General features: G+C 36.3%; 1 pseudogene; it reads right to left on the bottom strand.

Annotated features, from left to right (window-relative positions):
• Positions 1 to 516: 516 nt before the first annotated feature.
• The window catches only part of LOC110220514 (transmembrane protein 223 pseudogene), a 144744-nt pseudogene continuing 127323 nt past the window's right edge, over positions 517 to 17937 (bottom strand).

Raw genomic sequence — 17937 nt, 5'->3', positions numbered from 1 at the left:
CTTCTTAAAACAAGAGTTAGAGCAGTTTTCCCAAGAGAGAAATTTTCTTTTCTCCTTATCCTCTTTACTTCTGTCTTTGTAGTTTCTCTCAAAACAATGCCATTGTTTCTTTTCACTTCCTCCAAGTTGATATGTCCAACTGCCAAATACTAAATATTCCATTTGTCTCTTAAAGGTACAGTAACAGCAACAATCACTTTTGGAAGGGAGGCTTTTCAAAGAGGTGTTACATTTATAAATGCAAAAGTGCTGAACGTGTTAGATCAAATCCTTTATTCCAATAAGTGTCAGTAAAATGTAATGTGATGTTTGTAACAGTGTAATACATGAATATTTTCCCCTCTGTAATCAATATCAACCCCTGTAAAGTGGAGACATAGACATTGTTTTTTACTAACAATCTTGATAAAGAAGGGGGGGGAAGTATTTACCTTGCTTAAACAGTTATTTCTTTTTCTTGGGGGGAGGAGGGCTTTCATGTCTCTTTATTTGTTCCTGGTTCTCTATTCTGGGAGTTCACAAGCTCCGGTAGGCACCCATGGTGATGGCAAACAGCTTCAAGTTGGGGAAACGTCCAGCTTCATCCAAAAGAAAATAGAAGCGGCGGCCTTTGACCTTGAGAGGGAGCACGGCTGGCACCTCCCCTCAATGAGCCAGACAGAACACCTGACGCGGGGGCACAGTGAACTGGGCACCCAGGCCAAAGGGTGCGTGAGTCGTCAGGGTCACCTGCTGTCCCCCTTTCCTGAGCATCACGCAGCGTGCGGAGTGCTGGGAGAAGAGCAGCCCGGCAGCCAGCACCAGCAAGCCCAAGGAGGCGCAACAGGCGGCCAGTCCTTAGCTCCAGAATGCCTAGCCCTGGCTGGGGTGGCGCTTGGGGCCTTGAACGCAGCCCTCGGCCTCAGGGCTCTGAGCACCGACCCGGGACCCAGCACGCGCTGCCGCGGCCAGCGACGTCCAGAAGACGCACTGGCCAGTGCATAAGAGACCCAGAAAGGCGAAGAAGCAGCCGCGCTCGTGCTCGAAAAGCAGCACGTCCCGCGCCGGGGCCCCCTCGTGCGGCGTGGCCCGGGCCCAGGTGGCCCCAGGTGGCCCCAGGTGGCCCCTGGCGGCCCCAGGCGGCCCGAGGCGGCCCGAGGCGGCCCACAGCCCGTACCAGCCCCGCCAGCCCGGCCATGGCACTCGCCGCTTCCTTAAACAGTTATTTCAAGGCACTTCAGTTTGTTTTCAGAGAAGAAAAAAAGATTTTTTTAAAATTCACAATCTTTTAAACATACAAATTGTAATAAAAATAAGCAGAAACACTGTTATCTTTTATCTGAGAATATAAGAATATTCCCTTCCCTCTCTCTTTGAAGCAACTATGTATGACTTTATTGAGAGGAAGTCTCTTCCATATCAATAGCTCATACACATTTGATATGATTTTCCCCCCACTATGATTGCCACTTATAAATGAGTAGTTTTCAAATTCTTAATACACATCTAGCTAGTTGCCTCCATCAGTGTCCAGTGACACCTAATTACAATAGGAAGAAATCCTATCGGAAGGATTCCTTTAGTCTTTGAGATACTCACCAAAGGTGAATTTTTATGTGGTGTTCAAAACTTTCAGACTTGTTTGTCTCATTAAATTTTATGCTTCTCCTTAGTCCCATAAACACTGTGTTAACATTAAAGTAAAAAAAAATGGCAATTTAAGCTAGCTAAAAGAGTCCAAGAGGATACAGGAGACTCTAGTAGATTTTTACCCCTTTATTTCTAATATTGAGGCTTTTTCACTTATTATAATAGAACTAATGCAAATGACCAGTTTATTAAAAACAACAGTAAATTGGCAAGAAAAATAAGGTATATAGGAGAACAATCCAACATAAAGATGGAGTTCTTTGTGACAGATAAAAGAATAGCTGAACACAAGCAGCATGTGTAGCTATTAGAAATACATGGAGCTCCAGGGAGAGCAAATACTATTAACTACATAAGAATCCTGTAAAAATAGTGTCAGGTGTGCTAAAGCTCTGACTAAACTGAGGCTGGTGATGAAAGCTTAAGACAACAAAAAAGGCATTTTTTATTTGTTTTGTTTCATTTTTAAGCTGCATTGGTGAAAAGAGAAATATCATACAAAGGAAAATAAGAATGCTTATAGTGGGTGAGACAATGACAACTGACAATGGAAAAAAGGCTCAACCATAACCCAGTTTTGATTTCAGGAGTTCTCTGGAGTCTTCCTCTGGGGTGGCCTTGAACGCTGCCCTCGGCCTCAGGCTCTGAGCGCCACCCCGGCCGGGCAATGTCCAGAAGATGCCCTGGCAGGCAGAGAAGACACCCAGGACGGCGAATAAGCAGCCATCAATCTGATCAGTTTTTGGATGTCAGGTCCCTTTGGCTGAATCCATATCTATGTGAGCAGAGTACATAATCAAAATGACAAAATAAATATTGCTTATCAGAAACTGCTAACCAAGATAAATAACATGATAATAAGTAAGTCCCTAGTTGGCCTTGTTTGATTCAAGTCACCTGACCCAGATCAACTATATGCTTGGGTAATCAAAGAACTGGGGTGACTGTGATTGCTGGGCTACTGTCAGTGATATTTCGAAGACCTGGAGGAGAGAAAGGAGTTATCCTGATTAAATATACACAAGCAGCCACATACACACATCTCAATACACACATAGGCAAATATCCATGAGCTGCATAGTGGAGAACAGAGTCTGAAAGCCAAGGAGCTTGACCTCGATTTCCAGGGGAAATCCTGAATGGGTCATTACAGGAATGATTAGTGAACATATAGGAAAAGAAACAATGATTACAAAGAGACAGTGTGGTTTCATCAAGAATGTCATGCTAGACTAACCTTTATTTCCTTTTTAGACATGGTTACTAAAGTAGCATGTAAGAAGAATGCTATAGAAGTAATTCACTTAGATTTTAGCAAAAACAAATCATTAAGTATCTCATACTATTCTTGTGGAAAAAATGGAGAGATCTGAATTGGGCATTAGTACAATTGGATTTGGAATCAAGAAGACTAGTAATTGCAAGTGGAGGTGTAGGGTGGCACTTTCTAGGAAAGTAGTAAACAGTCTATCCATTTTCCTGGCTTGGCAATGGTCTTCTAAATGGTTTTGACTCCTAAAATGAGATGTGCTGATTGTAGGAGAAATGAGTGAAAATGTAATGAAAATGAGATGAAAATGAAAAATAAAATTATTGGAGTCTTCTAGAGATTGTTCTCCCTTGAAGTATAGGTACTAAGATTAATCAATAAACATTTACTAAGTGCCTATGAGGTATCAAGCATTGTACCAAACACTAAGGTTATAAAAGGAGGCAAAAGATAATCCTTGCCCTCAAGGAACAAAATCTACTAAGGGAAACAAATTGCAAACAAATATATACAAAGCAAGTGACATACAGGATAAATAGGAAATGATTAATAGAGGGAAGGTACTAGAATTAAGAGAGGTTGGGAAAGGCTTCCTGTAGAATGTAAAATTTCATTTAGGAAGTAAAGGAAGTCAGGCAGGTCAGTAGTGACAGAGGAGGAAGGAGAGCATTCCAGCAATGGAGGATAGCCAGATGTGCAAACACCAGGATACCAGAGTCACTGGATGGAAAGAGATATGGTGGGGAAAGATGCGTAAGATGTCTGTAAAATGTAAGGTGTAAGATAATTGAAAAGGTAGGAGAGGGTTAGGCTATGAATGTTTTTGATAGCAAACAGAGCATTTCATATTTGATCCTGGAGCCACTAGGGAGCCACTGCTGTTTATTGACGATGTATGCATTGTGTATATGTGTGCATGATGGATGCACATATGTGACTGATTAAACCTGCACTTTATGAAAATCCTTTTAGCAGCTGAATAGAAGATGGATTACAGTAAGAAGCTTGAGGCACGCAGACACACCAGCAGGCTATTGCAATAGCTCAGGTATGAGGTGAAGATGGCCTGCCATAGAATGGTGTCAGTGTCAGAGGATGAAAGGGGGCATATTTGAGAGATGATGAAAAAGTAAAATATAGAGGACTTGGCAACAGCGTGGATATGAAAGGATTGTGAAGGATAGGAGTCTCCTAGGTTGCTATCCTGAGGGACTAGAAGGGTGGAATTGCCATTTACGGCAATAGGAAAGGTAGGAGAGTTTAGCAGGAAAGATAAAAACTTCCATTTTGGACATGTTTATTGCAAAATGCTTATTGGACATTTAGTTTTGTGACATCTGAAAGATAGTTGAAGTGGTGAGATTGGAGTCAACAGATATGTATTAAATCTAATACACAAATTGAAGAATCATCAGCCTTGAGATGGTCTTTAACTACATGGACACTGACGAGATTAGCAAGCAAAGTAATATAGAAAAAAATGAGAAGAGGACCCAGGACAGAATGCTGAAGCTCACCTGCAGTTACAGAGTATGATCTGGAGCCGGAGCCAGCAAAGGATATGGAGGAGTGGTCAAATAGGTAGGAGGAGAACCAGGTGAGAGTGATGTTCCAAAAACCTGGAGAGAAAAGAGTATCAAGAAGGTGAGAGTGATCAACAACCTCAAAGGTTGCAGAGAAGTCAAGGAGAAAGAGGCTTGAAAAAATGCCATTGGATTTGGAAACTAAGAGATCATTAGTAACTTGGTAGAGAATCATTTCAGTGGAATGATAATGTTGAAAGCCAGATTTGTAAAAGGTTAAGAAGAGAGTGAGTGGAAAGTGGAGGCACCCATTGTAAATGACCTTTTCCAAGAGTTTAGCTACCAAAGGCAGAAGAGATTAAAGGATGATAGTTAGAGATCAGGGAAGGCTAAAATAAGGTTTTTTTTTCAAGATGGGGAAACATGGTCATGTTGGTAGGTGGTAAAGAAAGAGAGACAGAGACAGAGAGACAGAGAGACACAGACAGAGACAGAGATAGAGAGAGAAACACAGAAAGAGACACACACACACAGAGAGAGAGAGAGAGAGAGAAAGAGAGAGAGAGAGAGAGAGAGAGAGAGAGAGAGAGAGAGAGAGAGAGAGAATAAATGAAGGAGGGGCGATGACAGAGGAAGCAATCTGTTGGCAGAAATAGGATGGAATGAGATTGCTTGAACAAGTAGAGGGGTTCGGTTTGACAAGGAGTAAGGCTCTTCATCATGTGAAACAGGAGTAAAGGAGGAGAAAGTAGCAAAAAGCATCTGTGTGTTACGAGATGAGGAATATGGGAGAAGAAGGAGTTCATGGCCAATGGCCTCACCTGTTTCTTCTGCACAATATAAGGCAAGGTTCTCAGTTGAAAGAGTGGGGAAAAGGGAAGATATGGGAGGTTTGAGGAGAGATGAAAAGGTTTGGAAGAGACACTGTGGAAGTAAGATAGTGAGTTGATAAGGGTAGTATAGTAGGTTTGCCCAGCAGCAATGAGGGCCCATTTGAAGTTATGTAATGTACATTTGTAGTGGACTCAGAAGTTGAATATTTTGATGATTTTCTCCATTTTTATTCAGCAGCACATGTGTAGGAGCAAAGGCAAAAAACGGTAAAAGTGATCCAAGACTGATGTTTGGCTGGGCACAATTAGCAATATGCTAAGGGGGTTAGGGTGTTAAGAGAGTAGGATATTATAGAACTGGAGTCAAGTTTAGAGAAGAGGAGAATATGCCTAGTGCCGGGGTGATGGTCTAGAAGAGAATTGAGGGGTGAAGGGATTGGAGGTTGTGGTGCATATGGAGTAGATTTATATAAAGGAAGGGAGAGAGAGAGGTGAAAAACCTATATATTATGGTCAGATAAGGGGATTTCAGAATTCCTGAACACAGAAGAGGTATATTTGTAAGTGATGGCAAGATCAAGGGTAGAAACCTCTTTGTGTGTGGCTGAAGTTAAGTAAAAGAGTAGCTCATGGGAGGTGAGTAGTTTGAGGAACTTAGTGGTAAGGGTATTTGAAGGAGAATCAATATCTATGTTAGACCTAAACATTCCAGATCTGATGTTGTATTATAAAGCAGCAATCAAAACTGCTTGGTATGGGCCAAAAAATAGAGTGGTGGATCAATGGAATAGGTTAAGTATGCAAGACACAGTAGTCAAGGACTATAGTAATCTATTATTTGATAAACTCAAAGACCCCAGCTTCTGGGATAAGAACCCACTCTTTGACAAAAACTGCTGGGAAAACTGGAAAAGAGTATGGCAAAAACTAGGCATTGATCAAAATCTCACACCATATACCAAAATTAAGTCAAAATGAGTTCATGATTTAGATGTAAAGGCTGATACTATAAGAAAACTGGGAGTGCAAGGAATAGTTTACCTATCAGATTTATGGAGAACAGAAGAATTCTTGACCAAACAAGACAGAGAACATTATGAAAAGCAAAATGGATAACTTTGATTACATTAAGTTGAAAAGTTTTTGCACACACAAAGCTAAGATTAGAAGGAAGGTAGAAAATTGGGAAAGAATTTTTACAACCAGTCTCTCTGATAAAGGCCTCATTTCTAAAATATATGGAGAATTAAGTCAAATTTATAGGAATACAAGTCATTTCTCAATTGATAAATGGTCAAAGGATATGAACAGGCAGTTCTCAGATGAAGAAGTTAAAACCATCTATAGTCATATGAAAAATGCTCTAAATCACTATTGATTAGAGAAATGCAAATCAAAACAACTCTGAGGTACCACATCATACCTATCAGATTGGCCAAGATGACAAAACAAGAAAACGATCAATGTAGGAGAAGATGTGGGAAAATTGGAACACTAATGCATTGTTGGTGGAGTTGTGAAATGATCTAACCATTTTGGAGAGAAATTTGGAACTATGCCCAAAGGTATAAAAATGTGTATACCCTTGGACCCAGCAATAGCACTTCTAGGGCTATATCCCAAAGAGATCATACAAATGGGAAAAGGACCCACATGTACAAAAATATTTACAGCTGCTCTTTTTGTGGTGGCCAAGAATTGGAAATTGAGAGGATGCCCATCAGTTGGGGAATGGCTGAACAAGTTGTGACATATGAATGCAATGGAATATTATTGTGATGTAAGAAATGATGAACAGGCTGACTTCAGAAAAACCTGGAAAGACTTGCATGGTATGATGCTGAGTGAAGTGAGCAGAACCAAGAAAACATCGTACACAATAACAGCCACATTGTGCTATGATTAATATTGATAAACTTAACCTTTCTCAGCAATACAAGAAGCTAAGACATCTCCAAAGGCCTCGTGATGGAAAATGCTGTCCACATCCAAAGAAAGAACTATGGAATTTGAATGCAGATCAAAGCATACTATTTGGTATTTTTTTTCCTCTTCTGTTGAGTTTTGTTTCCTCTTTCTGATGGTTCCTCCTATTGGTTCTAATTCTTACTTACAATATCAATAATGTGAAAATATGTTTAATAGGAAAGTATATGTATAGCCTATATCAGATTGTGCACTGTCATGGGGAGAAAGAAGGAGAAAAATTTTAAACTCAAAAGTATATGGAAGTGATTATTGATAAATCAAAATAAATTAATAAAAATTAAAAAAAATATATCTATATTAAAGTACCCTAGTATGAAGGCAGAGGTTAGGGAGAAGAAAAAAGTTGCAGCTCAGGTATTGAACTCGTTAAGGAATAAAGAGGAGTGACATGGGGTTGGTGGTGTTGGTTTAGACAAGAGCTATCAGGACTTTAATTGGATGTACATGTGAATAGAATGAACCTCAAAGGAAGTGAGGTTACTCAGTGTTGGATATAAGGGGAGAAACTGGAAATGGCAATGAGGAGAAAGGAACATTCCAACTCTCTCCCTTTGATCAGTGATTCAAAAAGAATGAGTGAAGGTTCAGCACAGGAGCAGGGAATTCCCTTAATAAAAAGATTTGTTCCTTTTGTTCTGTGAAGTTTAAATTCAGTCAAAGGACCACACTTGAGGACCTAGAAGGCCACATGTGGCCTTGAGGCTACAGATTCCTTCCTTCTGGCATGGCCAGTACTTCCTGAAAGGATAGCCAGGATGACTGTTATCAGGGAGAAACTAGGTTTCAATAAGAGGTAACAGATGGAAGGAGTGGGAGAGGAAAATTTTTAAGATGAAGGGAAGTTTGTTATAAAACAGGCATTCTAGAGGTTACTGTGGAAGGGCTGGATGGAATTAGGATAAGACTTTGGGGTAAAAGAGTTGAGAGGGATGAGAAGAAAGGATCAGGTGATGGGGTGTGGAATGGGATTTGGATGATTATCTATAAAAGTTTAGAGTCACTGGGATGTGAAGAGTATGAACAGGTGTGAGAATGTCCATCATCGAGAGGAGTGTATCACTCCTCTTTCTAATGGAGGTTGGTGATAAGGCTAGATGCAAGTACAATATGAGAAGAGAGGCATATGGTCAGATGATCAGGGGGAGGCCCTGCTTCATAACTCCTTACCCCTCCCAAGGCTGGAGATTAGGCAAGAAAAGGGTGCAACTGGAGTTGGAAGTTAAACCTGCACAACAGGAGAAAGATGTCCGGTTCCCCACCAGCTTTGCTCTTCTCTCAAAAGACAGGTACAGCAGATATTGAAGGTCTGAAGTCAAAGGGAAGGATGGTCTTCTTTGTGCTGAAGGTTCTCCATAGCCAGTAGGGAGATTAGATTAGCAGTAGGATGTGAAAGTGGTTTTATTAATTGAAGAAACCGGCAATGATGTGGCAGCTGGAAGTGGTAGACTTCCTGTGCAGGGGGAAGTCTTTTGGGGCAGACAGAAGATGCCTGGATGGCTCTTTGTAGCCTCCCCTCAGGGGCCATGCAGCACCCAGCATGAAAGAGATGGAAGGCACAAGGTGTTAGCCTGATCTGAGGAGCAATGGCTTCTCCTTTTTATGGCAATGAGGTACCATCAAGAAATGAAAGGGAAAAGGGAAAATGAGTCCTTGTTCAAAAGGGAAACAGATGCAGATGCCTTCAGCTGCATCTCCTGTCATGGATCATAGTCCTGTGAACCAAATGGTATTTATAGCTAGCTGATGTTGTGGGGCATTTGGACATTCATTTAGTAAACTCTAGAACTTTTATGAGGTGAGATTAGTGGCTTCTTCTGCCTTTCTAATTCTACTCTCCATTCTGTCTCCTAGTCAAGAACACTAAACAGTGCTCCATCCCCCCATTAGCATTATTGTGAGGAGAAGAATAATTCAATTCACTTTCTGTGCTCAAGTCCTAGTATTTGAGATGACACAGGTACTCAGTCTCAGCCCCCTCTTGAAACCTCTCACAATCTGTACAACATGATCTTGTATTTGTGATATTTTTATCAGAGTTAAAAGTTTTCATTAAATAAAAAAAGAAAGAAAATAAGGCATATTGTCCTGGTCTGTTATATTACATTCTACCTGCGGTAAGACTCCTGTGAATATCTAAGTGCCAGGTGCATGGTGACACTAATGTAAGTCATTACTATCAGCCAGGGACAACTCATTCACATCATAAAGTCAGCCAAATTAGAAAGACCTCCAACAGAGGCAAAGACTAATGCATTAATCACTATGAAATGACAATTTTTTTTGTCCCCAAATCTGCACTCATTATGAAGCTAAATGGTTTTCCCTCACTCATTGCCATGCTCTTTCTTCATTAAAATGCCTGAGACTAATTGTTAGGGTCTTGACAGAGATACTAAGGTGGTGACGCTCTTGGCAAGAAAATACAGGGTTAATAAATGATGAAGTTTCACTTTTTCGAAAAGCTTTTAATAAAACCACAGTCTGTGATTAGATCTTCTTTGTAAATCCAATGCAATTATAATTCTAGAATATAAAGATCATCTCAATATTAATAAAACTTCAGAGATTTGATTAATTCAAAGCACACCATAGAATATCACTTCACATTTTATGTCTGTTTGGAGTATAATCAAGAGTAAGGTGGGAAGTTTGTAATGCTATTGCCTTTGAGATAACAGGGAATGAAAGCATAGATAATGCTCATTCATTAAATAAGTGATACAGGAATAAGATGTGGATCTAGTGATATAGGAACATAATCTAGGCATCTAGATCCATGCTCTGTGGACTTTTAAAAAATTATGAAAATCAGGAAAAAATAGCATACTCTCTCCAATTTTGCATGTTTATATATTTATAAATGTAATCTTAGAAAACATAATGTACCTTATAAAACATATACCAAATTAGAAATTCTAAGAGGCTGATGTAATACAGATAAAGACTTTTAAAATTTAATTTATTTGATAAATTAATAATACAAATAACCTTTTGTAATGATAACAATATGATCATTTTTGGAAATCTTGGCATTATGTACCTTGTTACTCAATGACACAAAGATATAGTTCTGATTTTGGTTTATTTTGATATTTGGCCTTAATGATTGGCATGAATGAAAAGATTTCTCATAAAGATATACAGATCCAAATGGAAGATATGCATCATTAGTCGTGCTTACTCAATCATAATGCTCATTTTTCAACCTCATTCACCAATTATGCTAAGGTTTTGGTTAAAATTGAGCTAGCAAATTTCATCTTCCCTGATATTAATCAGTTGTTATTGCAAACTAATTGGAAAGTTTGTTGATTTATATTTTTAATACATAGATTCTAAATCCATTTGGGACTTTCTTCATTTGGAAGATTTTTAAAGAGTGTAGAACATTCTATTTCTAAGAATATTATATGTGCATATGTAAAACTACTTATAGGTGACAAACATGTAAATTTTGGCAACAAAAAGTTAGCCTTTAAATATCTTACTAACTATGATGGCTTTATATTATTCTTTATTTAATATTGCAAAGCATGTCATATACTTAGGACAACTGGATACAAATCTGTTTCAAATTTTTGTCTTGATAATCTTTAATGTTTTGGTCTGATCTTGTAGTTATATTGTTATTGTTTTTAACTTGTAATATGGCTGATAAAGAGCTTATACTAGGAGGAGGTGAAATGAAAGGTATCCCATTTTCTTGCTTTTCACTTATGATCTTATTAGCATTATCTTCAATCTGTGTTTTATTTTATAGGAAATGTATTTCTTATATTTTGACAAGTTATAATATTATTCTGCAACTCAGTGAATCATTTTACAAATTCTTGGGATTATGATACATACATACCTTCGGGATTCATTTGTTCTAGATCAGAAATTCTTACCTCTTTGTGTCATGAACTCTTTTAGCAGTCTGGTGAAGCCTATGTATCTTTTATCAGAATGTATTTTTAAATATATAAAGTAAATATATATATATATATATATATATATATATATATATATATATACATATACATATATATATATTATGAAAGGAACCAATTATATTCAAATATCATTTTAAAAAGCAAGTAAACCTATAGATTCATGGCCCCGAGGTTAAGAGCACCTGTTGTAGATGCTAGATCACTCTCTTTTATTGACTCACCTCCTAAAGAAAAACACCTTGCTTCTCTACTCTAGCTGTAAAAGTTAACAAATAATTAACAAAGAAAATAGTGCTCCAGAAAAGGACTAAAGAAAGTTCAAAAAATGAAGTAAGATAATCACAAATACTTTTTAATCAGAGAAATGTTTGCTCAGGTTTGTGGGGAAAATGCTGTCTTGTTCAACATAGCGAGAAGATACAAACCAAATTGATTATGTCTTCACAACGGGTTTTCTCAGTGTGAAAATATAGAAATGAACTTCTTGTTTAGTAAACAAATGAACTTTTGACCATTCTTGTTAGAGGAAGAATTTCATTGCTTTTGGTCAAAAGCTGTTGCAAGCCTGACAGAGAAACTAATAGATACAAAGTTATCTTCAAAATAAATTACAAAGTTCAGAGAGAAAACCAATGATATCCCAGAGAAAAGGCCTTCTCTCTCTCCTTAGTATGAGTGCCTCTGTTTCATTCAAAGTGAGCAGTAATTTACACTTTTAGGACTTGAACTTTCCTATCTTATGACTCATCTTGTACTCCTGAGGCCATCTACAGATAAAACAATCCTTGTTCCTGTATCCATCTGAAGTCAATGAGTTTCTTTGTTCTACTTGGCAATATGCAACATAGGGAACATATATGTTCAAATATTTAAAGCAATAAATTTGTTTGTAGCCAAACAAACAAACCAACAAACAAACAAAAAAACTGAAAAGTAAGGGAGTGTTCATAAATTGGGTAATGGATAAAAAAGTATGGCATATTAGTGTAGTTAACTATTATTTCTTTGTAAGAAGTATAAAAGGTTCAGAGGCAGAGAATCCTAGGGAGATTTGAATGAACAGATGCGGAGTAAAAGGGGGGAAATAAGACAATTTGTACAGTGACTATAATACTGTAAAATAAAATAGCTTTGAAAGTCTTAAGAACTCTGATCAGAGGAATAAATAAGTATGATTTCAGAAAACTGATGATGAAATATGTCTCCTATCTTGTGACTGAAAGGCAATCAGGTAGAGATGCAGAAGATTTATATTTTCAGAAATGTCCAATGTTGATTTGTTTTGCCTCTTTAAAAAATCCCATTAAAATTGCTGAGTGGTTTGGTCTTTTGAGCCTTATTTAGCTTTATCTACACAGGGTATCTTAAGAATCTCAATACCATTTTAAAACTATTTAAGCTTTAATATTAAAGCCTTAATGTTAAAGCTAAGAACTTTGGGACACACTTATTTCATTAAGTTTTATTTGACCATTAAAGGCATAGCTTTCAAAAATATTTAAAAAAAAGTCAATTGTATGAACCCTCTATTTTATTGATTGCCTTAACTATTTGAAGTTTTGGAATCTGTTTGAACTATAAAATACAAGTCACTATGAAATGTTGGCTAAAATATATTTGAGAATAGTACTTAAAATTAGTATACATTGAAGTTGCTAAATGAGAACTCAGTCTCCCATCTCAATATGAAAATAAACCTACAAAAACCAAATTTTTCTGTAAGACTAAATGAATTCATAAAGTGAAACTAAAAGTGCTCTCCTTAATATAACTAATGCTACAGAAAAAATTGTGCCTGCATTTCTGAATTTTACCTAGTTAAGAGCCTAAATTGAAGTTACAATAGGTTGAGTTTGCATTCAGTATTATTTTTTAAACATCAGATGAGGAACTGCAAATAAATCAGACCATAATTGCTGGAATAAATTGTGCATTAAATTGTGTAATATTAGGGTGGGGGAGAGTTAATCTAACTCAATAAAGATACATAATGGGATTTGAGAGTTGGTTTATTTTTATTTTGAGATCTTTGGAGTCTATTTTTGAGCCCTTGGTTTCTCTATTGCATACAGAATGATTATACCACTTGCTATACATACTCCTTGAAATTTGTATATTAATGTCCTTTGTATATTAATGTATATTAATGACTGTGAACCAAATGTCAAGATCTTTTACTCCATATTATAGGAAAAATATATCACAAATCCCACAATTATTAAGATAATGAATGTGAAGTCATGGAAATTATGGACCTTAGGTATGTTAAGATTTGAAATGCTACTTACACTTTAGTATGTATGACATTTATAACATCAAGCACTCACCTAGGGATCCTAAACAACAGCTTTGTGATCCAACACATTCTTACTTGCCCCCTGTTCCACATACACTTAACTAAAGTGTATATAATATATAGTATTTTATATCTATCTATCTATCTATCTATCTATCTATCTATCTATCTATCTATCTATCATCTAGTAGATGAATTAAAGTGTACATAATATATAGTATATACAGTAATACATAGTATATAGTAATATATAGTATATAATAATGTGCATATAAAATAACAATTAATTATTGAACATTTCCTCACTTATTTTGTGTTACTGTTGGATTGTATAATTGAATAATTATTCAATATTTATTTTGCTTTATAGATAATTATTTCCCTTGTACTTAGGCACACATTGTAAACCATGGGATAAGTTCTAAATTCTCTTTCAGAAACCCAACAGTATGATCAATATTGCCATACTTACTAGTTGCCCATCTACCAATCATATTATGTTATGAAATAAATCAAAATAATAAAACAATCACCTTTATATCTTTGTACATAATAAGTTTTTCAATTGTTGCAGCACATTAATGTTATAGATTAATAATATGACAGAAGATCTTCCATTCCCAGGGCCTAGAATATTTACCTCAAGCCTATTAAATAAGCTTGTGGAAAGAAATCTCTCCAGGTTCTGTGGAAATCTTCAACCCTTGATCTATGGATACCACTTTAAAAGACTCTTGCCTTCCCTAAAATTTGGTACCAAAATTTTTGCTGCTAGTCTCTAGCTTGTCCAAGAACATAAGAACACAATCCAGACCACACATCCTCAGAGACATTAAGCTACTTTGGCTAATCTTAATAAGTTCTGTTGCAATTCTGAGAGAGTTCCTCTTCCTTCTATGTAAACTCTCATAATGTCAAAAAACAGTTAAACCTTTGTGTTTGTAAATTTCCCACCCCTAATATATGCACTGAAATATATTGTGAATGAACTGTAATATATGCATGCAAAGTAGAGCATTAGGATGTAAGGAAAGGAATTTAAAGTATTTAAAAAGTCTTGTTCAGTGGACACAAAAGATAGTTGCTTTGTAATTTGTACTGTACTATAGCTGTAACCAATTCAAATGTCTTGTGTTACTATTGTAAACTCTCTAATAAGTTCATCCTGTTTTAAACATTCAGTACTGGAAATTAATGCACAAAATAATATCTTTTTAGATTATAAGTTTAACTGGTTAATTATCCATATATTGCTTTGACCTAGGCAAAAGTCTTAATTCTGATGGATAAACAGCTCATCATGTTATAGGTTCAAGCTGGTATGCCAACGGGTTGCACACAATTTTAATCCAGCTCCATATGAATATAAATGGATGGAAAGGTGGGAGAGGCAGTCCTTGTGAAGGTAATGTGGGGATTCTTCTAAGCCATTTCTCCTATTTTTTTCCCTCCTTCTCTATGAAACAAACAAAAAGTTTTACATGAACTAGTGTATAGCTATGCCATGAATATCCTTGAATAATTAACTCTATGAAGTTAACTGCTCAAAATCTACTATGCTTCAGCTGAAGTAAAAATACAAGGGCAGCAGTCATGATCTTAGGCAAAGCAAAAGCAAAAAGAGACCTAATTAAAACTGATAATTAGGGAAGCTACATTTTTCTAAAAAGTACCACAATGTAATATCAAAAAAAAAATTATACCAAGTTTCTCTAATAAGGGACTTGTTTCTCCAATATGCATGGAACTGAATCAAATTTATAAAAAAGAGCCATTGATAAATAATCAAGGGATATGAACAGTAGTTTTCAAAAAAGAAATCCAATGTATCTCTATTCATATGAGAAAATGCTTTAAATCACTATTAATCAGAGAAATGGCAAATAAGGAAGGGTATGTGGGGGAAAAGGTACACTAGTAAACTGTTGGTAGAGTTGTGAACTACTCCAACCTTTCTGGACAACAATTTGGAACTCTGACCAAAGGGATATAAAACCATACATACATACCCTTTCACTCAGCAATACCACTATTAGATCTTTATCCCAAAGAGATCAAAGAAAAATGAAAAGGCTCTGTATGCACACACACAAAAAATTACCATAGCTCTTTTTTGGTGGCAAAGCATTGGAAATTGAGGGGATGTCCATTAATTGGGGGATGGCTGGACAAGTTCTGATATGTGATTTTTATGGAAAACTAATTTGCTATAAGAAATGATAAGGGACAATAGTCTCACATAACCTGGGAAGACCTGTGTGAACTTATGCATAATAAAATGAGCAGAACCAAGATATCATTGTACACAGTAAAAGCAATATTGTAATAATGATCAATTGTGAAACACTTAGCTACTCTGATCAATATAATGATACACGATAATTTGAAAATATTAATGATAAAAATTGTTACACACTTCCAGTGAGAGAGAACCAATGAAACTGATGCAAGTTGAAATACAATGTTCTTACTTTTGTTATACTTTTCTTGTTTTTATGTGACATGGATAAAATAAATATACGTTTTGCATGATTTCACATGTATAATGGGTACTATTTCAGTGGGTGAGGGGCTGGAGGGAGGGAGAGAATTTGGAACTTAAAATTTGAAAATCTACAATAATTAAAAAAAATTTAAATACAAAACAACAAACATGTATATGTATGTGTGTATAAGTATGTGTGTATATATATTTTGTGTGTGTGTGTGTGTGTGTGTGTGTTTGTGTGTGTATTCCTCTCTGTAAAGATCTTTGAGTTTTGCCAAAGATCAGTTTATGGGAAGGTTTGTCCTACCATACCTATGAATGGGTCACTCAGTAACTTAGGTAAAAGAACTTACTAGTATTATAATAGTGTCCTTTCTGTGCCTTATACTATTTTTTTTTTACTTTTTTGAGGCATTTGGGGTTAAGTAACTTGCCCAGGGTCACACAGCTAGTAAGTGTCAAGTGTTTGGTCTGAGGCTGGATTTGAACTCAGGTCCTCCTGACTTCAGGGCTGGTGCTATATCCACTGTGCCATCTAGCTGCCCCCTTATACTATTTTTTGTTATTAAAGAAAACATCCCAAACTTTAAAATGTCCTTTCAAATATGTACTTATAACTACTTTTTCATATTCAGAAAGTTTTGAAAGCTTTACCTTATAAGAAAGCAAATATTGCTAAAGTTACTAAAAACACACTTAAAAGACTTTATTCACTAATTTATTATTTCTCTTTCACGAGACAGAGATATTTATTTTATATGATGGATTGTAAGAGACATTTTGAATGTTTTAAAATTCAACAGTTGGAGAATACTGAACATTGATACTAACAGAAACAGTTTAAGGCTGTTGGAACATTTTTTTTTTGCCAGCAATAGGAACTGATATTTAAAAAGAAAAGGTCAAAACTAGAACAAAGTGAACAAATCACTTCTTTGGAATTTTTTATATAGGAGAAATATATAAATTTGCTATCAAATTAATGTCATTCCATTGAGAGATAAAAACCCCCATAGAAACCCTGATTCTTAAAAAAAATACATTAAAGTAATTACATGGATCGTATTTTATCAGTAGCGCTGACTTAACAGAAGGCTTGGTTCAGTAATCATGCCAAGTTGAAAAGATTCTACTAAGCATACAAAAATGATAGACTTACCCTAGTAACATTAAGAAATCAGTGTTTCCATTTTTAATAGTTTATTGATTTCTGTGTAGATGCTGCATTTTGATTTTGGCATTGATTCCTATGAAATTCTGGAAACTGGAAATTAAACTTCCTAATTTCTCTTCCTTTGACTCATTGATCCCACCTAGATTAATTGAGGAAAGTGTCTAAAACAAAATATTTTTATAGCTCTTGTCTAAGATGTCCCAAATGTGTGTGGATGGCTCTCTATAAATGCAAAGGTGTCCAAAGAACAGTGTGGCTGCTACATATGCCATTGGAAACGCAAAGGATCCTAATTACTCAGAGGAGCCCATGAACCCATGAGCCACGAATGCAAACTCCTCAGGTAATGCATCATCTCCCCTTCAGAAGGGAACTGATTTTAAAATTACTGTCAGATCAACTTTAAAAAAAATCATTCCAATGAGCATACAATTCCCTTAGTCATTTCAGTCAGGTCTGAGTCTTCATGACCCCATTAGGGGTTTTCTTAGCAAAGATACTAGAGTGTTTTGTCAGTTTCTTCTCTTAATTTTTTACAGAGGAGGACCTGAGGTAAACAGGGTTAAATGACATGCCTAGGGCTACACAGTTAGTAAGTTTCTAAGGCCGGATTTGAAATCATGGTGATGAGTCTTCCTAGCTTCAAACCCAGTGCTCTTCTCTATAACACCTAGCTGCCTACTATATATGCACTTAAGACTCAAAGTATCTCTCTATGGATTAGATTCAACAAGCTGTGTAGTTTGATAAACTAACAAATCCCTTCTTATCTGAGTAACTCACTGGCTTTGTTTCCCAAG

This window comes from Phascolarctos cinereus, unplaced genomic scaffold (genome assembly GCF_003287225.1).
Source record: "Phascolarctos cinereus isolate Bilbo 61053 unplaced genomic scaffold, phaCin_HiC Scaffold_4;HRSCAF=312, whole genome shotgun sequence".
NCBI lineage: Eukaryota > Metazoa > Chordata > Mammalia > Diprotodontia > Phascolarctidae > Phascolarctos > Phascolarctos cinereus.
Note: the sequence above shows the minus strand (reverse complement) of the source record. Positions and strands in the feature narration are given on the sequence as shown.